The sequence below is a fragment of the Lutra lutra genome, chromosome 9 (assembly GCF_902655055.1).
Source record: "Lutra lutra chromosome 9, mLutLut1.2, whole genome shotgun sequence".
Classification (NCBI taxonomy): domain Eukaryota; kingdom Metazoa; phylum Chordata; class Mammalia; order Carnivora; family Mustelidae; genus Lutra; species Lutra lutra.
The window spans coordinates 96,524,653-96,546,112 of record NC_062286.1 but is presented as its reverse complement, the minus strand read 5'-3'; the positions used below and the strand labels follow the sequence as shown (position 1 = coordinate 96,546,112).

The window sequence follows — 21,460 nt, the reverse complement described above, 5'->3', positions numbered from 1 at the left end:
AGGCAGCATGGGATACTTAATGAGTACTCAATAAATATTCTCTTTCTTGTTGCTCATGTCTGCAAAACCTTAATTTCATCCTTTTTATTTTTTTGCTTTAAATGCTGAAAGAAGATTGAAAATGGCATATCATAAAATGACATAGAACCATTTAGAAAAATGGGGAGGTATTTATATCTTTAGTTAGTGCTATATAAACATCTGTGGAAGCCAACAACATTCTATGTCCTTCAAGTATTTCATGGAAGCAATGGGATTCCTGCTGGGACGTGGTCTTGCCAAACCCCTTAGAGTCCCCCAGATAGTCTTTTCAAAGACTCTTGTCTCTATTGCTTAGGGCGATGTTCTGCCAGAAAGCTGCGTTCCTCAGTCAGGTCACTAAGTTTGACCCCCAAGAAAAAGAACACCAAGGTATCTATCCAACTCTCAAAAGCTTTACTTGTGCTCCCAGCTGTGACCAAAGAGCCTTCCTTCCATGCTGTTTTTGAAAGAAAGGAAGAGCTTTTCAGAAACCACACTTGAGTCCATGGCAGAGTGAAAGGGGCAGGAAGCATCAGGCCAGTTTCCAGATTTCTTTCTGGTCCAGATTATCGAGATTTACATCCAACCTCTGGGACAGTTTATCCAAAAGCTGTTAGGATAATTTGGGTTTCACACAGAGTTATAAAAACATAGTATGAGCCTGATGTCTTTATTTCCCATGGAGTCTTGTTGAGGGAAAGCAAAGCATACTTGTGTCCCAAATTCTGGAGCAATAGGGCCCATAATGGGGAAATATGCCTGCCTCTCATCAAGACCAGATAGTAACAAAGAATAATCCCCTCCCTTTTTTTCCCACATTCACTTATGTAAGTTGGTCAAACTGGCATCTACTCACCAGTAGAATTTTAGACCTAAGAGATATAGAATAATCTTTCTTCAGATGCTACTCCTGTTCCTATGAAATCCTTTTGTTCTTAGAAAACATCCATTCAAATAAATTAATGAGGCTACTGAAGGAGCGGAGGGGGCAGTAAGACTCATTATGTCAGAGACTAAGAAGGTTCACATAATTCTTAGCTCTACAGGGTGTATTAGTCTGATAGTGGCTGCAATACTTCTGTGTAATAAATTATCAAAATCTCAGCAACACAAAACAACAATTATTAATATTTTCTTAATCATAGGACTGCAGATCAGTGAAAGAAGCTTGATTCCAAGTGTCTAGTGGGTTCAGGTTTCCTGCATCTCTCTCTCTAATGCTGTAGTAAGTGACTCAGGATATAATCTTTTCATAGTGGTGGTAGAAACTCAAGAAGGATGGGAAGGAACATGTAATGTTTCTTAAAGCCTAGGCTCTGAACTAGCACACCTTCTGCCCATTTCATTGACCAAAGTACCTTACAGGGTCAGGCCCATTGTCAGTGGTTGAAGAAATAAAGTCAATTCACCATGACTCATGGCAAGAGTGGGAAGGAGGCAAGAGTTATGAACAGAGAATACAGTGCAACCCACAGGGCAACTCAGGCAATGTCAGCCTAAGAGGATCAAGATAAACCTTACTTTCTTAGTACCTTGGGTGACATTACATAATCTAGCTAAATGACCTACAACTGAGGGGAGATTGTGTATTAAAAATTCCAATCCCAGCAGCCTGAGATGCAGCCTGGACTTATGAATTCTGAAAAACTTCTTCAGGAAATGTTATTGCTCTGAGTGTCACCCCCCATCTCAAGTTATAAGCAATGCACTAGCCAGACATCTTTATGGCATGCAAATCTATATTCTGTTGACTACGAGATAATAGAGCTTAAGGAGAATTTTCCCAGGTCACAATTTGGGAATTGTAATGTACCTAAAAATGGAGCCTGCTTGTGAGAGGAAATTACCCTTCAACTCCTCAGAGTTACTGCAAATGGGAAAGACTTTCATTTGAGGAGCACTGAAGAATTTGAAAGCAAGCCTACATCTCCAGACTTCATGCCCCACCCCGCCCCCTGTGTATCGGCAGAGAACAGGCAGACACAGAGAATGATGTCACATGGCATGACTAGCACTGGAAGCTGGCTTTCCCTCTCTCATCTTATCATTTTTGTGTAATAACAATACGATGGCATTTTGGATTTAGATGCAAATGACATTTGCATTTTGGTATGAACTTCTTGGTTTTCCCCTCACAAATTTTGTTTATAAGAATTTCCTCCCAGAGTGGCATTGAGTCAATCCCCTCCTGCTTGGCGGCTCATGAACCACTGACTTCACTCTGCAGCCATGGACGGTGACATCTTAGCACAGGTCACATGGGCTGGGATCTAGTGTTTGGCTGCCACATGTCATCCAAGTGGCTTTGGGCTTGTTGGCAAGTCATCACTTCAGCTTCTCCAAGGAGGAAATATCCTCTTTAGTGTGTCTATGAAAGATCAGTGAGGACACAGACAGAGATGGAACACTTACTGTGCCAGGCATTGAGGACGCAGAAAAATAAGAGGTTTCTGTCCCTGTGACGCCTTAGTCCAGCGGAACATACTGAATTGTAAAGACATAATTTCTTTATTTTTTATTTTATTTTATTTTATTTTAAATTTAATTTTATTTTTTCTAATAATACTTTTTTTTATGTTACATTAGTCGCTATACAGTACATCATTAGTTTTTGATGTAGTGTTCCATGACTCATTGTTTGTAGATAACATTCAGTGCTTTTCAAAAGAATGTGACAAGATGTGATGAGCAAAAGATGATTACCTTGTTCACACTGAGTCTGGGTATTTATTTATTTATTTTTAAGATATTTATTTATTTATTTATTTATTTGAGAGAGAGAGAGAGATTGCACAAGCAAAGGTAGGAACAGAGGGAGAAAGAGGTAGACTCCCCACTGAGAAAGGAGTCTGTTGTGGGACTCAATCCCCGAGCCCTGGGGTCATGGCCTGAGCCAAAGGCGGATGCTTAACCTACTAGCCACCCAGGTGCCCTGAGACTGGGCATTTAAATAAAGACCTGAGTTTAGGATTTTTGTCACAAGTTCTCACTTTGTTATTCCTGGGGCACCTTTGAAAAGAACCATTTAGATTTGAGCCCACAGCAAGTTAGTGACCTCTACCTCAACCATCTTATAAGTAGTAGGTGCTAGCTTGCCTTTTCTCCAACTCCTGCTTGCTTGTGACCTAGGAGAGAAGACTGCCATTCTCTGGCTCACTGTGTGCCCCCACCTGCCCCATTCTGGGAACTGTAAGGAATACATCTGTGACTTTATTTCCTTTATGAGGGTGCATTGAAACTGTGCCTCAGTCAAGAGACTTTACGGTTTTCACTTCATCCAACTAGGAGCTTGGAGGCTGAGGAGCTACCTGCCCATTCCATGTGGGTGATTTGTGCCTCCCCAGTCATCAGGTCTTAATCTACATCAATTTAATATCGGCTGTTCCAAGCACTTCTTAAAGGTAGGTGGTAATCTCATTTTACAGATGACATTGCAACTCAGTGAGCAAGGGTCCATGGCAAGTTAACAGCTGAGTTGAGATTCCAACTCAGACCAATATTTGTCTCCCAAGGTTTTGCTCTTCTCACCACTTGGCTCATGGAGAGTGAAGCATCCCATTTTGGGGGAATTTGGTACCCCCAAAATCTCATCTTTAATAGTCTCCTCACCTAACATAATTCTCATCTCCTATGTTCATATCTTTATTCTCTCTACTTGAGCAGGAACCATGTCTTATAAGAATTTGAATCCCCTGAAGCAATGATATGCTACTGGATACTAGTAGACACTCAAAAATAGTATTAAGATAAACAAAAACCGAAAAATTAGAACTACTAACACAGCTTCAAAGAGCGTACCCTGCATTGCAAAGCCAAATGGAAATGTGCTTGAGGTGATCAGCTGCTGTGTTTTTTTTTTGGGGGGGGTGTCTGAATTGTCCCTGTTATTTTTCTCTTCCTGATTAGTGAGCACCAAGGGATGAAGGATCAGATGAAAAAATCAGTGTCAAAAAAATTAGCTTGGCCTGTGTGGTGATGAGCACAGGGTGTTATACGCAACCAGTGAATCATTGAGCACTACATCAAAAACTAGTGATGTATTACAAGCTGGCTAATTGGACATAACAGTAAAAAATAAATTAAAAAATCAGCATCAAAAGCACATTAAAAAAAAGACAATTATCAAGTCATTTCAACTGCTCACAAAAAAGAAATACGTTCTTCCCTTTTCTTATTTTATTTAAAGTCCTCATTGACTTTAGTCCTAAAGTCCCAGGTTCCACTTAATCTCTGTGCTGGTCAAGATAGCAGTCCTCATTCCCTAATCTTCTCTTTCCACCCAGTGGTCATTCTTTGAAGTCACATAGAATGCCATGCACACAAGGAAGCCATTAGTAGAGTCCCAGCCTATATAGCCTACCATAAATTAGAATGCTAAGGAAGGCTTTTCATCCACTGCAAAGCCACTCACGCTGACTGCTGGCAGTGCCTTCCCATTGATGACAGGTCACCAAAGAGTTCTCTCTACACAGCTCATTTCTGGTGGCAGCAATATTCCTGTCTGACTTCTGAAGTGATTTTTGCAATGCACCCGGCTGCCAGAGGCAGAGATTCTGGAATGAGAGTTTTAGCAGCAGTTCCTTGCCCCAGCCTGCCCCTTCTCTCTTCTGCAGAAGGGCTAGGGGGCCAGCCTTGTGTGGGGCTCCCTTACTGCCTTTCTTCCTTGAACCGGGAACATCATAACCTAGTTATATATTTACACTTCTAAGACTCCTGCTGTTTATGTGCTTCAGTTCAAGTTGATTTTACTTTTATATCTGAAGAAATGTGTTGAATTTATCGAAAAATGTGAAGTTGGCATTTATTGTAATGATGAAATCGGTTTTCTTAAGAATTTCATGTATGTCAAAGCATAAAATTATTTTAAATAAAATGTTTCTATGAATATAAAATATCTACTGATTGTTATAGCACAGTACCCAGAGGGTGGCAGATTCTAGGATATGAAATACTAAGAAGATATTTGCTCATCTTATTCCCAGGTTAAATCTGGAGAGAGAGGGTGTGGTGGAATGAATAGTGAATTATTGCATTCTTGGGGAAATAGTTAGCTCTTGAGTGTCAAATTTCTCCATTTGCAAAATAAGGTGGGGATGAGTGGTCTATTTCCTTCAAGTTTCAATAATTCTATTCCTGTTTTGCACTCTCCCAGAAGCAGAGAGAAAAGTTGATTCAGGAGGTGATCTCAGGAAACTCTGTTAAGAGTATAGGAAGTGAGTGATTACCCCCAATGTTCATAGCAGCAATGTTCACAATTGCCAAACTGTGGAAAGAGCCAAGATGCCCAACAGACGAATGGATAAAGAAGATATGGTCCATATATGCAATGGAATATTATGCCTCTATCAGAAAGAATGAATACCCAACTTTTGTATCAACATGGACAGGACTGGGGGAGATTATCCTGAGTGAAATAAGTCAAGCAGAGAGAGTCAATTATCATATGGTTTCACTTACTTGTGGAGCATAAGGAATAACATGGAGGACATTAGGAGAAGGAAAGGAAAAGTTAATTGGGGCAAATTGGGGTGGGGAGAGAAAAACAATGAGAGATTGTGGACTCTAAGAAACAAACTGAGGGTTTTGGAGGGGAGGGGATGGGGGGTTAGGTGAGCCTGGTGGTGGGTACTAAGGAGAGCATGTATTGCATGGAGCACTGGGTGTGGTGCATAAACAATGAATCTTGGAACACTGAAAAAATAAAAATAAAATAAAAAGAATATGGGGAAGTGAGACACAGAACACAGCCCATAATGGGTGTATCACCAGTCCATCTGTCTCCATGGGCCATTGGGCTAAATCCATCTGGAGAACCCTGGAAAACAATATGGAACACGACTAGACCTCAGGAAGCTGGGTTATTTGCACACCAAGTCCAGCTGGTCATTGTGAGGGCTATTCCTAAAATACACTTCTGGCCTGCCACATGGTGGAAAATGCTGGAGAATTCCCTATGGTTGAGAAATGCAGGTGCTGGTGTTTGGAAGTTGGGCAGCACTTCCGGAGGTGACAGAGATGTGGGGACATGGGTGGAACATCAGGTTCTGTGCCTGCTAGATTCACCCTCCATACCTGCATGCAAGTTGTACCTTGTAGACAAATGGCGACTCTGTTTAATCAAGAAAGTCATAGCAGAATTATAACCTGTATCTTTGTGGTAATTGTATAGTCTCATTTGGTCTGGTGGTTTTACCCAGAGCATCACAGGACACAGACATTGTGAATATACAGCCTTGTTGGTAAAGACATAAAAACACACGTTCGGATTACTTTTTCTATTAGTAAATTCATCTTATTCTTTCAAAGTCACCATGTCTTGCTGTCCTATGTCATTCTCACTTGGATTCTGATGTGCCTTCACCAGCAAGAGAAAAATGGCTGGGAGCAAGATAGTATTCTGGGAATGCATGATTCCCAGATGCCCAAGCACAGGGTGTTATGTGCAGGACACATGGGACTCATGGGAATGACATCCCACCCACCTTGGCTGTTGTATGGCTGTTGTATGTACTACTTGTGGCTGATTGGATGGAACACCAGCAAAGGCATTTCAGGTGGAATGTTCTTCTGGACAATTGAATGAACTCCCAGGGCATAGAGAATTTGCTTCAAGTCAGATGCATCCCTGATAACTGAAAATCCCTGTCAATAATAAGGGGGAGAGAGATAGGCCCAAGTTTTTAGTTCTTTTCATCTGTTTTTCAGTTTGTTAATGGAATTCATTCATTGAGTCAATAAGTCTCACTTGAGGACCTGTCCTACTCTGGCATTGGGGACACAGCAGTTCAAACTGATAAAATCCCACCCTTATGGACCTTCATTTTTGGTGAGAAGAGATGAACACAAACAAACCAGCAGCTAAATAAACACTGTGATAGGGGTGAGCAATGTTAGGGAGAGAGATGAGACAGGGTAGGTAGATGGAAAGTAGAGGGCTTTAGGATGAGAGATTTATCCAGATGCTGGCCAGGGGATCCTGGCAGATAAAATGCCTTTGAGGCTAGACCCATGGGGATGGAAAGAAGGGCTTGGATAGTCCAGGCTCACTCTTTTCCCAGAAGCCAGAGAACAGAAAAACTCATAACCTGAAGCCAGGGTAAGAACCAGGGGTGGGACTGAACAGGGGAGTTGAGGAATGAGTTCCTGGAGGTGAGCCTATCAATTGTGCAGTGCCTGTGAGAACGTTGGCTCTCACGTTGAGTGATGTGGGAAGCAGAGGCCTGACATTTTCTGATTTTGGTTAGAAATGTATCACTCAAGAGCTCAGGGGAAGCAAAGCTGGGGGAAGTAGCAATAAAGCTATAGAGACAGTTTTATGACAATTTTGTTCATATCTCTCATGTGCAAAATCCTCTAGCTCTGTCTTTCCTACTGCCAAGGACTGAATTTATCCTCTCCAAATTCTTGTGTTGATGTCCTAGCCTCCTAAGTAGTGGTATTTGGAAATAGGGCATTTGGGAGATAATTATGTTTGAATGAGGTCGTGAGGATGGAGATTTTATGATGAGATTGGTACCATTAGAGGAAGAGAAAGAAACACCAGGGCTCTCTGCCAGGCAAAATACAGGGAAGAGGTGGCCCTGTGCAAGGGAGGATGAAAGCGCTCACCAGGAAGTGACCATGCTGGCAACTTGGTCTTGGACTTCCAGCTTCCAGAACTGAGAAGAAATAAATCTCTGTGGTTGTTTAAAGCTACACAGTCTCTCTCTCTTCCTTCCTCCCTTCCCCTCCTCCCTCCCTTCCTTCCATCCATCCTTCCTTCCTTCCTTCCCTCCTGCCCTCCTTTTTCTTCTTTCCTTCCCTCCCTCCTTTCTTCCTTCTTTCCTTTCTCCCTCCCTCCTTCCCTCTTCCTTCCTTCCTTCCTTCCTTCCTTCCTTCCTTCCTTCCTTCCTCTCTCCCTCCCTCCCTCCCTTCCTCCCTTCCTCCCTCCCCCATAGCCAAGCATTTCTTTATCACTGATAGTATTTTCAGAAATTCACATTCAAAGCATAAAAAAATGTCTTGTAAAGCCCATATGGATCCATCTGGAAGTAGAATATGATGCACACAAAGGAAATCCAGGATGGCCAGGAGATGTGTGGAGACCAGGTGGAGGCTGCAGGTGGGGCGGACGCTGCAGCTGGCTTTGTCCGATGTGGGGGCTGGGTCTTCCCAGGAGAAATGCAGTAAGGGCAGGCAGTCACGGTGCCCTAGACTTGAAACAAGCAGTAGATGCCTGGGGACTGACTCCTGTGCTGACAGGGGGAGCCTGAGAACTGAAAGAAAAGAAATCTCTCATGTTTGCAGTTACATAGTCTGTGGTGCTTTGTGCTGGCAGCCCAAGCAGACTTATACATGAGCCACTTGTATTCCCTTTGCCTAAAGTGGCTGGCAGAAGTCAGTGGCGGCAGGGAGCTCTCCAGCGAATGGTACTTGGGGATTTAGGGTGGCTGTCGGGTGGACAGAAGGGCTTAGAAGGAAGGCCATAGGGAGGCCAGCAGGGCTAAGTGGGCCCTGGGGAGGGGGCTGGGATTTCACCTTCTGTAGGAGGGGAGCCTTTGCTGGGGTTGGGGGGAGGAGCCAGATAGTGATGTTTGTTAAAAAAAGATGGTGCTGGCTGCTGAGTCCCCACCCCCACCCCCCCAAGGCAGGACTGCAAGGGAGGAGCCCAGGAGAGATGGTCAGTCCCAGTGCAGACCCGGGACTTCAGTGGCCCAGAGGGGTGGCTACAATGGGGAAGGGGACAATGGAATTGGGGAATATTTTGGAGGTACAAAGACTTGTGGATTGAATGTGTGTGGGGGGCTAGGGGTCGTTGAGGGTGGAGACAGCCAGGTAGTGCTGGGTTCAGGCTCATGTAAATGGTGGGGTAGAATAGCAGGCAGGTGGGGTGAGAGTCGGTGACCACCAGAAGCTATACAGCAGCTGGGTCACAGGGACATGGCCAGTATCAGATGCTGAAGGAATGCATGGAGAAATACCATGAGCCTGGGGCCCGATGGGTAGCAGGAAAGAGTAACAAAGCAGATGAAGTGGGGGTGGAGATGTGTGGGAAGGGAAGAGCCCTGGCTCAGTCTTGCTTGGGTTTCCTTGGACGTGTGCAGACTAGCAGTTGACAAACAGAAATAAATGTCATGTGGCATCTGCTGTAATAACTACAGTCCAAGTCTTCTTTCTGAATTTGGGGTTTTAAGGGCTGAACATTAAATTCTCTTTTTTAAAACAGAATTTTCAAATATAGACTGGTTCACCATTAGGAAAGTGTATCTCAAGATGACTCCTAAAGCCCCTTTATTTCTTTTCCCTTTCCTTTTCTTTTTTTTTCTAGCAAGCTCTACGCCCAAAGTGGGTCTTGAACTGATGACCCAGAGACCAGGAGTCGCATGCTCCACTGACAGAGCCAGCCAGGTGCTCCCCCTAATTCCTTTCAACCCTGAAATTCCAATGATCAGATACCAGAGCTTTAGCAATGCTGGATGTATATATTTCTTAGCCATAACAGTCCATTTCTTAGTTTAACCTTGTGAATTTTTTTCAAAACCAGTTTCAGTGACGTTTTGTGAATTTTTGACATGTGCCATTGAATTTCTGACAGGTGAAGTCAAATTTTAAATCTTTTTTTTTTTTAATCTATAAACATATATTTTTATCCCCAGGGGTACAGGTCTGCGAATCACCAGGTTTACACACTTCACAGCACTCACCATAGCACATATCCTCCCCAATATCCATAACACCAACTCCCCTCTCCCAACCCCCTCCCCCAATCAACCCTCAGTTTGTTTTGTAGGATTAAGAGTCACTTATGGTTTGTCTCCCTCCCAATCCCATCTTGTTTCATTTACTCTTCACCTACCCCCTTAACCCCCCATGTTGCATCTCCTCTCCCTCATATCAGGGAGATCATATGATAGTTGTCTTTCTCCGATTGACTTATTTCGCTAAGCATGATACCCTCTAGTTCCATCCACGTCGTCGCAAATGGCAAGATTTCATTTCTTTTGATGGCTGCATAGTATTCCATTGTGTATATATACCACATCTTCTTTATCCATTCGTCTATAGATGGACATCTAGGTTCTTTCCATAGTTTGGCTATTGTAGACATTGCTGCTATAAACATTCGGGTACACGTGCCCCTTCGGATCACTACGTTTGTATCTTTAGGGGAAATACCCAGCAGTGCAATTGCTGGGTCATAGGGTAGTTCTATTTTCAACATTTTGAGGAACCTCCATGCTGTTTTCCAGAGTGGTTGCACCAGCTTGCATTCCCACCAACAGTGTAGCAGGGTTGCCCTTTCTCCGCATCCTTGCCAGCATCTGTCATTTCCTGACTTGTTAATTTTAGCCATTCTGACTGGTGTGAGGTGATATCTCATTGTGGTTTTGATTTGTATTTCCCTGATGCCGAGTGATATGGAGCATTTTTTCATGTGTCTGTTGGCCATCTGGATGTCTTCTTTGCAGAAATGTCTGTTCATGTCCTCTGCCCATTTCTTGATTGGATCATTTGTTCTTTGGGTGTTGAGTTTGCTAAGTTCTTTATAGATTTTGGACACTAGCCCTTTATCTGATATGTCGTTTGCAAATATCTTCTCCCATTCTGTCAGTTGTCTTTTGGTTTTGTTCACTGTTTCCTTTGCTGTGCAAAAGCTTTTGGTCTTGATAAAATCCCAATAGTTCATTTTTGCCCTGGCTTCCCTTGCCTTTGGCGATGTTCCTAGGAAGATGTTGCTGCGGCTGACGTCGAAGAGGTTGCTGCCTGTGTTCTCCTCAAGGATTTTGATGGATTCCTTTCTCACATTGAGATCCTTCATCCATTTTGAGTCTATTTTCGTGTGTGGTGTAAGGAAATGATCCAATTTCATTTTTCTGCATGTGGCTGTCCAATTTTCCCAACACCATTTATTGAAGAGGCTGTCTTTTTTCCAGTGGACATTCTTTCCTGCTTTGTCGAAGATGAGTTGACCATAGAGTTGAGGGTCTATTTCTGGGCTCTCTATTCTGTTCCATTGATCTATGTGTCTGTTTTTGTGCCAGTACCATGCTGTCTTGATGATGACAGCTTTGTAATAGAGCTTGAAGTCCGGAATTGTGATGCCACCAACTTTGGCTTTCTTTTTCAATATTCCTTTGGCTATTCGAGGTCTTTTCTGGTTCCATATAAATTTTAGGATTATTTGTTCCATTTCTTTGAAAAAAAAAAATGGATGGTACTTTGATAGGAATTGCATTAAATGTGTAGATTGCTTTAGGTAGCATAGACATTTTCACAATATTTATTCTTCCAATCCAGGAGCATGGAACATTTTTCCATTTCTTTGTGTCTTCCTCAATTTCTTTCATGAGTACTTTATAGTTTTCTGTGTATAGATTCTTAGTCTCTTTGGTTAGGTTTACTCCTAGGTATCTTATAGTTTTGGGTGCAATTGTAAATGGGATGGACTCCTTAATTTCTCTTTCTTCTGTCTTGTTGTTGGTGTAGAGAAATGCAACTGACTTCTGTGCATTGATTTTATATCCTGACACTTTACTGAATTCCTGTACAAGTTCTAGCAGTTTTGGAGTGGAGTCTTTTGGGTTTTCCACATATAGTATCATATCATCTGCAAAGAGTGATAGTTTGACTTCTTCTTTGCCGATTTGGATGCTTTTAATTTCCTTTTGTTGTCTGATTGCTGAGGCTAGGACTTGTAGTACTATGTTGAATAGCAGTGGTGATAACGGACATCCCTGCCGTGTTCCTGACCTTAGCAGAAAAGCTTTCAGTTTTTCTCCATTGAGAATGATATTTGCAGTGGGTTTTTCATAGATGGCCTTGATAATATTGAGGTATGTGCCGTCTATCCCTACACTTTGAAGAGTTTGATCAGGAAGGGATGCTGTACTTTGTCAAATGCTTTTTCAGCATCTATGGAGAGTATCATAAGATTCTTGTTCTTTCTTTTATTAATGTGTTGTATCACAATGATTGATTTGCGGATGTTGAACCAACCTTGCAGCCCTGGAATAAATCCCACTTGGTCGTGGTGAATAATCCTTTTAATGTACTGTTGAATCCTATTGGCTAGTATTTTGGCGAGAATTTTTGCATCTGTGTTCATCAAGGATATTGGTCTGTAGTTCTCTTTTTTGTTGGGATCCTTGTCTGGTTTTGGGATCAAGGTGATGCTGGCCTCATAAAATGAGTGTGGAAGTTTTCCTTCTATTTCTATTTTTTGGAACAGTTTCAGGAGAATAGGAATTAGTTCTTCTTTAAATGTTTGGTAGAATTCCCCCGGGAAGCCGTCTGGCCCTGGGCTTTTGTTTGTTTGGAGATTTTTGATGACTGTTTCAATCATCTTACTGGTTATGGGTCTGTTCAGGCTTTCTATTTCTTCCTGGTTCAGTTGTGGTAGTTTATATGTCTGTAGGAATGCATCCATTTCTTCCAGATTGTCAAATTTGTTGGCGTAGAGTTGCTCACAGTATGTTCTTATAATTGTCTGTATTTCTTCGGTGTTCGTTGTGATCTCTCCTCTTTCATTCATGATTTTATTTATTTGGGTCCTCTCTCTTTTCTTTTTGATAAGTCTGGCTAGGGGTTTATCAATCTTATTAATTCTTTCAAAGAACCAGCTCCTAGTTTCGTTGATTTGTTCTATTGATTTTTTGGTTTCTATTTCATTGATTTCTGCTCTGATCTTTATGATTTCTCTTCTCCTGCTGGGTTTAGGGTTTCTTTCTTGTTCTTTCTCCAGCTCCTTTAGGTGTAGGGTTAAGTTGTGTACCTGAGACCTTTCTTGTTTCTTGAGAAAGGCTTGTACAGCTATATATTTTCCTCTCAGGACTGCCTTTGTTGTGTCCCACAGATTCTGAACCGTTGTGTTTTCATTATCATTTGTTTCCATAAATTTTTTCAATTCTTCTTCAATTTCCTGGTTGACCCATTCATTCTTTAGATGGATGCTGTTTAGTCTCCATGTATTTGGGTTCTTTCCAAATTTCCTCTTGTTATTAAGTTCTAGCTTCAGAGCATTGTGGTCTGAAAATATGCAGGGAATGATCCCAATCTTTTGATACCGGTTGAGACTTGATTTAGGACCAAGAATGTGATCTATTCTGGAGAATGTTCCATGTGCACTAGAGAAGAATGTGTATTCTGTTGCTTTGGGATGAAATGTTCTGAATATATCTGTGATGTCCATCTGGTCCAGTGTGTCATTTAAGGCCTTGATTTCTTTGTTGATCTTTTGCTTGGATGATCTGTCCATTTCAGTGAGGGGAGTGTTAAAAATCCCCTACTATTATTGTATTATTGTCGATGTGTTTCTTTGATTTTGTTATTAATTGGTTTATATAGTTGGCTGCTCCCACGTTAAGGGCATAGATATTTAAAATTGTTAGATCTACTTGTTGGACAGTTCCTTTGAGTATGATATAGTGTCCTTCCTCATCTCTTATTATAGTCTTTGGCTTAAAATCTAATTGATCTGATATAAGGATTGCCACTCCTGCTTTCTTCTGATGTCCATTAGCATGGTAAATTCTTTTCCACCCCCTCACTTTAAACCTGGAGGTGTCTTCGGGTGTAAGATGAGTTTCTTGTAGGCAACATATAGATGGGTTTTGTTTTTTTATCCATTCTGATACCCTGTGTCTTTTGATTGGGGCATTTAGCCCATTAACATTCAGGGTAAGTATTGAGAGATATGAATTTAGTGCCATTGTATTGCCTGTAAGGTGACTGTTATTGTATATTGTCTCTGTTTCTTTCTGATCTACTACTTTGAGGGTCTCTCTTTGCTTAGAGGACCCCTTTCAATATTTCCTGTAGAGCTGGTTTGGTATTTGCAAATTCTTTCAGTTTTTGTTTGTCCTGGAAGCTTTTAATCTCTCCGTCTATTTTCAATGATAGCCTAGCTGGATATAGTATTCTTGGCTGCATGTTTTTCTCATTTAGTACTCTGAATATATCATGCCAGGTCTTTCTGGCCTGCCAGGTCTCTGTGGATAAGTCTGCTGCCAATCTAATATTTTTACCATTGTACGTTACAGACTTCTTTTCCCGGGCTGCTTTCAGGATCTTTTCTTTGTCACTAAGACTTGTAAATTTTACTATTAGGTGATGGGGTGTGGACCTATTCTTATTGATTTTGAGGGGGGTTCTCTGAACCTCCTGGATTTTGATGCTTGTTCCCTTTGCCATATTGGGGAAATTCTCTCAAATAATTCTCTCCAATATACTTTCTGCTCCCCTCTCCTTTTCCTCTTCTTCTGGAATCCCAATTATTCTAATGTTGTTTCGTCTTATGGTGTCACTTATCTCTCGAATTCTCCCCTCGTGGTCCAGTAGCTGTTTGTCCCTCTTTTGCTCAGCTTCTTTATTCTCTGTCATTTGGTCTTCTATATCGCTAATTCTTTCTTCTGCCTCATTTATCCTAGCAGTGAGAGCCTCCATTTTTGATTGCACCTCATTAATAGCTTTTTTGATTTCCACTTGTTAGATTTTAGTTCTTTTATTTCTCCAGAAAGGGCTTTTATATCTCCCGAGAGGGTTTCTCTAATATCTTCCATGCCTTTTTCGAGCCCGGCTAGAACCTTGAGAATCGTCATTCTGAACTCTAGATCTGACACATTACCAATGTCTGTATTGATTAGGTCCCTAGCCTTTGGTACTGCCTCTTGGTCTTTTTTTTGTGGTGAATTTTTCGCCTTGTCATTTTGTCCAGATAAGAGTGTATGAAGGAGCAAGTAAAATACTAGAAGGGTGGCAATGACCCCAGGAAAATATGCTTTAACCAAATCAGAAGAGATCCCAAATCGTGAGGGGGGAGAAAGGGGATAAAAAGAGGTTCAGAAAGAAAAAAAAAAAGAAACAATTAAAAGAAGAAAATGAATAAAGAAAAAATATAAAAAAGAAAAAATAAATAGATAAACTAGTTAAAAAACGTTCAAAAAGAAAAGGGTAAAAGTTTAAAAAATTTAGCAGAAGAAGAGAAAAAAATTGAAAAAGAAAAAAAAATTAACTGCAAGGCTAAAGAATCATGGGGAGAAAGCCATGAGCTCCAGCTTTGCTTTCTCCTCCTCTGGAATTCCGCTGCTCTCCTTGGTATTGAAACTGCACTCCTTGGTAGGTGAACTTGGTCCTGGCTGGATTTCTTGTTGCTCTTCTGGGGGAGGGGCCTGTTGTAGTGATTCTCAAGCGACTTTGCCCCCGGTAGAGTTGCACCGCCCTTACCAGGGGCCAGGCTGAGTAATCTGCTGTGGTTTGCTTTCGGGAGCTTTTGTTCCCTGAGCACTTTACGTAGAGTTCTGGAGGACAGGAAGATTGCAGCCTCCCAGTCTCCGGCCTGGAGGAGCCAAGAGTCTGGGGCCCCACTCCTCAGTGCGCCCTCAGAGAACAGCGCCCAATTACTCCCGTCACCCTGGCCTCCACCCGCGCTCCGAGCTGACCGAGCCTGCGACCGGTTCAAGGTAACCCCGAGCTTAGAGCTCACTCCTCGGCTCTGTCTCTGTAGCCAGCTTCCCCGTTCTAATACCTGTAAGCTCTGCGACACTCAGACTCCCCCGATCCTTCTGTGACCCTGCGGGACCTGAGGCCACGCTGACCCCGCGCGGGCTTCACCCCGGTTAAGCCTCTGGAGCGATCCTTCAGTGGAACAGACTTTTAAAAGTCCTGATTTAGTGCTCTGTTGCTCCGCCGCTTGCCGGGAGCTGGCCCCTCCCCCCGCGGTCTATCTTCCCGTCGCTTTGGATTCACTTCTCCGCCAGTCCTACCTTTCAGACAGTGGTTGATTTTCTGTTCCTAGAGTTGCTGTTCTTCTTCTCTTCGATCTCCCGTTGGATTTGTAGGTGTTTGCAATCTTTAGATAAGCTATCTAGCTGATCTCCTGCTACCTGAAGTAGTCTCAGCCTGCTACTTCTCCGCCATCTTGACTCCTCTTGAGAGAGGGAAAAATTCTTAAGGAAACTCTGTGCTGTGTGTGGAGCCTGGACATGGGGCTCGATCTCATAATCTGAGATCATGATCTGAGCTAAAACCAAGAGTTAGATGCTTAGCTGACTGTGCCACTGAGGTATCCTATATACATTCTATTTTTAAAGTATTGAGAACATTTCAAAAAATGATTTAACTGATTTTTCCAAATCACAAAGAAGAGAAAGTGACTTTGTTTTCCTAGTCTACTATTTGAAACAATTTAAACACTATGTTATTTCCCTTAGATACCCCTTTGAGTTAAGTAGGTGAGAACTGTAATGCAATTTGTTTCTACTGAATAAAAAACTAAATAGGAGATAAGACACAGTGCTCTTGTAACCCAAATTCCGCGTAGATGTTGCACTCAACAGGAGGGGCTCTTTGCATCTACTTAAGGATGGACTGGATGGCATAGTAAGTTTCTTCCCATCATGTTGGCCAAACTCTATTTGGATACTGTGAAATGCTGTTTGATTGCTTAAATGCTGTTTGTTAAGTTTTAACTTACTAAAATAAATTCTTGTCGTTCTAGGAACCCCAAAAGTAGTTTATTACATTAATTAAAAAGTGATCAGAAAACTTATTCAGTGATGCATGGGCAAGAATCTTTAATCCTAGCCATGGCTATTTCACCATGTCAATTTTACATTTCTTCTTGAGCAAATTATGTACAAATAGGTAAATACAGGAATAACATAAAGCAAAATGAATGGCTGGAAAGCAGGCAATACATGAGATATGGTTATTTGGCATTACAACAATTTTTCAGAAGTACTCAGTTTTTATACTATAAAAACAAGCCCCAAACTCTATCCACTGAAATCGATTTGAATGTGGAGTTTAATGCTGTTAATAGCCCATACATAATTTACTCAAATATTTGAAGTTCTAGATGGTTTCATTCTGTTTTAAAGAAGCCTAACTTATTTGCAAATGGTTAAAAATACCAGAACAATTGCAAGAATGCTCTTTTTTATTCTGAAGATATTGCTTCATTTTAAAGCATCAAGGATGATTTAGATTTTTGGAAGAACAGAGGAGGCATGAAGATTTCTGAATTCCCACAAATGCAAACCACCACTGAGAAGACCAGCCTCAGGACAGCTGTGGTCTAGAAGCCAAATCAGTGCCGCAGCAAAAAAGAGCTGTTCTAGATGGGATTGGGAGGGAGACAAACCATGGGTGACTCTTAATCTCACAAAACAAACTGAGGGTTGATGGGGGGAGGGGGGTTGGGAGGGGGGGTGGGGTTATGGATATTGGGGAGGGTATGTGCTATGGTGAGTGCTGTGAAGTGTGTAAACCTGGCGATTCGCAGACCTGTACCCCTGGGGATAAAAATATAAGTTTATAAAAAATAAAAAAAAAAAAAAAGAGCTGTTCTTTTTTGAATAATAATGACAACAAAACCCCTCCAAACTGCAACTGAGGAAGAACTAGAAACATTGTATTCTTACTAATGTGAGGTTGGAAACATTGGCTTTTAAGTGAATTGGCCATGACCACACCAATACTTGGATGGGACTGGGGCTGGGATTGCAGGCAGATGTGTTTGTCATCTGCATGCCAACATTCAAAAACTTTGCTCCTTTCTCTTGCTAGCACATTGAGGTAGGCCTTGCTCAAGTGACACAAGCTGATTATATATACATGTTACCTGGAAACATGATGTTTGGCTTAATATGAGGTCCATGTACTTAGGCTCTTGTGTATAAAAATGCAACATTTATCCAGGGCATTTGACAAATTCTCAGAAATATCTCTTATGCCAGAGAGCTGTCAAAGAAACAGTGTATTCCCATGGAGAGGTCATTAACCCCATTTCCACCAAGTAAATAAGGAGTTCTGTCCTGCCCGGGAGAGATCATAACACCAAAATGTGCAGCTTCAAAGTGAGGAGTGAGGACGGTGACAGAAGCATGGGAAAATCAAGATTTCTTGCTAGGTCCAAGGACTAGCCCATGCTTTTCCAAATATGTGTTTTAAGTGGTCATTCTTCACTTACTCCATTCATCTCTGCGTGTGTCTAGCTATTTATCCAACATCAAAAAGGCTTGCTATTTTTCAAGTAACATGCTATTTTCTTTTTTTAATTTTAATTTTAATTTATTTTTTAATTTTTTATTTTTTATTAACATATAATGTATTATTTTCCTCAGGGTTACAGGTCTGTGAATCATCAGGCTTACACATTTCACAGCACTCACCATAGCACATACCCTCCCCAATGTCCATAACCCAGCCACCCTATCCCAGCCCCTCCACCCCCCAGCAACCCTCAGTTTGTTTCATGAGATTAAGAGTCTCTTATGATTTGTCTCCCTCCCTATAACATCTTGTTTCATTTTTTTCCCTCCCTACCCCCCACGACCCCCTGTCCTGCCTCTTAAATTCCTCATATCAGAGAGATCATATGATAATTGTCTTTCTCTGATTGACTTATTTTGCTTAACATGCTATTTTCTAAACTCATTTCTTTAATATACAAAGAGCTCTTATAAATCAAGAAGAAAAAAATATATTTCCAAAGGATATGAACAGAAAGAGAAATAGTAACATAAGGTTTTCACTTATCAGTGGGCAAAGATGAAAACTTTGAAAACATGTTGAGGGAAATCTGTGAGAATACACAGTGTTGGTGAGGTTGTGGGATGACAGTGTCTCTCAGACATTGCTAACTGGGCTGTAAACTAGTACAAGCTTTTTTGGAAAGCAATCGGCAGTATGTTCCAAAATTTAAGATGCATGGATTTCCTTGTGGCAGAAATTCCACTACAGTTCTTCTGATAGATAAGACTCATGGTCACACAATTTGAACACAGTGGCTACCTCTGGGGTGGGGAATTGTAAGGGTGGTGAGAAACTCATTTATTCTCTGCTTGTCATTTATATTATTTAAATTTCCTAGATGTGTTACTTAGTCACAGAAAGGAACTAATATATATATATATATATATATATATATATATATATATATATGTTGGATACAGAAATAACTATAAGTTCACACACACAGAGAAACATATATACACACACAAAGGACATAGCCTACAGACATGGAGATCAAGCCGAATGACAAGAAGGTGAGAAATTAGGCTGAAAGGAAAATAAAGGGAGAAACCAGGGGTAAGCCTATGTCATGTACAGTTGTTGGAGGTGAGCTGAAAGCATCTGATGTAAGACTTCTGAGTGTGTATAGATGAAAGCAATCATTTGCCAGAAGTCTAACTATCCAGGACCTGAAATCGGAGAGAAGTTTCTCCTGTGAGTCCTCATGGAGAAGGATATAGTAAATCATATTCTTAAAAAAAAAAGAGTCCAGAGTTAATTCAATAAAATGTTTCAATAACAATTTAGCCTTGTGGTAGATTGGATTATCATTCTGGGTTCTCATTTCTTCTTTGTTAAAGGGTTCTCCATCCATGTGCCTTATCTGGAGATTTACTGGTACCTCTCACTTGAGGGGTAGTGGGTACATCCCCACCCCAATCTCTGACATTGGTTCCCACGTAGAACTTCCTCTTCCAATGAAATTAAGGCAGAATTTGCTTGAGTTGTGTTTGAGTAGAGGATTTAAATGTGTTATCATGGTTTGGCTCAACGTTTTGAACTTCAGCTTACACTGAAGCTGATACATGCCCCATGTAGCTCTTGCTCCTTCAGTCTGTGTCCTGGAATGAAGACACATAGGACAATCTGGAACCATAAACAAAGCCTGGAATCTAACTGGGATCAGCTGATCTGCAGACCTGTGTGTGTGGAATAAATGCTTGTTTTGTAAGCAAATGTAATTATTACATTATTGCAGCAGAACCCTGGCTAATGCATTTCTGGAATGGTGATAGAAAGTGAAAATAAGTCCAGAAGTAGACTTTTGAATTGTTGGAGATAGTGAGGATGGGCAGGTCCTCTAGTAAAAGGACATAAACTTCCCCAAAAATCATGCCCCTGTTTAGAGACACTAAGAAATTATTGATAATGAATAGGGAGACAATACCCAGTAACACAATACTCTAAGAGTGAATTACAAAAGCAATTCATTTATCACAAGAAAGCTGCCCCATAATTCTGAGGACAAAGCATGATGCCTATGGGTATTCACTGAGAGGATGTATAGAAATTGGGATAGATGGGTAATATTCGTGTGTGTGTGCGTATGTGTGTTTGTGCATGTGTGTGCAGATATGCATGTGTGTGTGTTCTGAGGGGTCACCTGGGACTAGAGATTCTCTTTGCCATCTTTCCAAGATGGTCTGCTAAGAGTCACAGTGTTAAAAGTATGTCAGGAGCAAGGGTTAAAACACAAGTGTAGATGCAACAATCCTAAGCCTCACCTTTGGGGTTTCTCCCCATCTCCTTCAGTATAACTCGGTTCTCTAAGAATAATGTTTGAGGAATGGCCCAGGGCAAGAGCTCAAGGCAGAGTCTAGATGTATGCACGTGAAGTTGGTGTCTTCACAAGGAATAACAAGACCCCGTAAACACAGCCACGGTTCTATAGGATTGGCAGAAACAAAAGTCTTGGGCAGAAGTTCAGCATGTATTTTGTAATTGTTTTTTTTTGAGTCTAGAAAGAGAATGTTCTTCAGATAGTCGATGATTTCTGGCTTCATCCCAAGGCCATAAAATGATCTTAACAACAAAGTTTAATCACTGTTGGACACAGTCATCTTTAGGAAAAAAGGGGAGTCTGAAAGAAAGGCTGAAGAAGGCAGATCATCTTAATTTTGAATATTCCTTTTTGGCCAATTCAATTAGAGAATCACTATTCTGTTTGTTCGCCTATTATTTAAGTTTGTCTAAATAAGAGAAATATTTTCGTGGAGGAAAGAAGCGGTTTGGTTTTCCTAGTGTTATGTCCTTGGATATGTCTGTTTCTGTCTCTCTGTCTGTCTGTCTCTCTTTCTTCCAGCTCCTTCCTACTGATTTCTTGGTTAGGTTGCCTCCCTGACTTTCACTCTTCCATATCTCAAGTCCACACTTAGTACCAAATTTGAAGCTTCAAGGTCTCTATTAGTCAGGATATCTCTCTATTTATCCATCATCTATATGCACATTCAGGCAAACATCAACCCCCTTCAGATATTCATAACATGATATATAATATGTAGATGTCTATACTTATCATATATATATATAAATAAGGAAAGAGATTTATTTTAAAGATTGGCTCATACTATTGTTGAGGCCAGCATCTCAAGTTTGCAAGGAGGGTTGGCAGGCTTGAATCCGCATGGAGACAGAATTCTTCCCTGTTCTGGGGGAGCCTCAGTCTTAGGGCCTTCAACTGATTAGATGAGGTCTATTCACATTCTGGTGGTGCTCAAAGTCTATTGATTTAAATCCTTATCTTAACAACAGCAGCAACAGCAACAACAACAAATGCCTTCACAGCAACATCTAAGTTGGTGTTTGACCAAGAAACTGGGTACCATGGCCTAACCAAGTTGAGACATAAAACTAACCATCACAGGGTCAGTATCCACCATACCCCATG

General features: G+C 41.3%; 1 long non-coding RNA gene across 1 annotated transcript in view; it reads left to right on the top strand.

Moving 5' to 3' along the window:
• The first annotated feature begins 3,254 nt into the window (after positions 1 to 3,254).
• Positions 3,255 to 21,460, top strand: part of LOC125108195 (uncharacterized) — a 45,497-nt gene continuing 27,291 nt past the window's right edge. The window contains exon 1 of the long non-coding RNA XR_007129838.1: positions 3,255 to 3,422. This is a non-coding gene — a long non-coding RNA (uncharacterized LOC125108195). The remainder of the gene's footprint in view (positions 3,423 to 21,460) is intronic.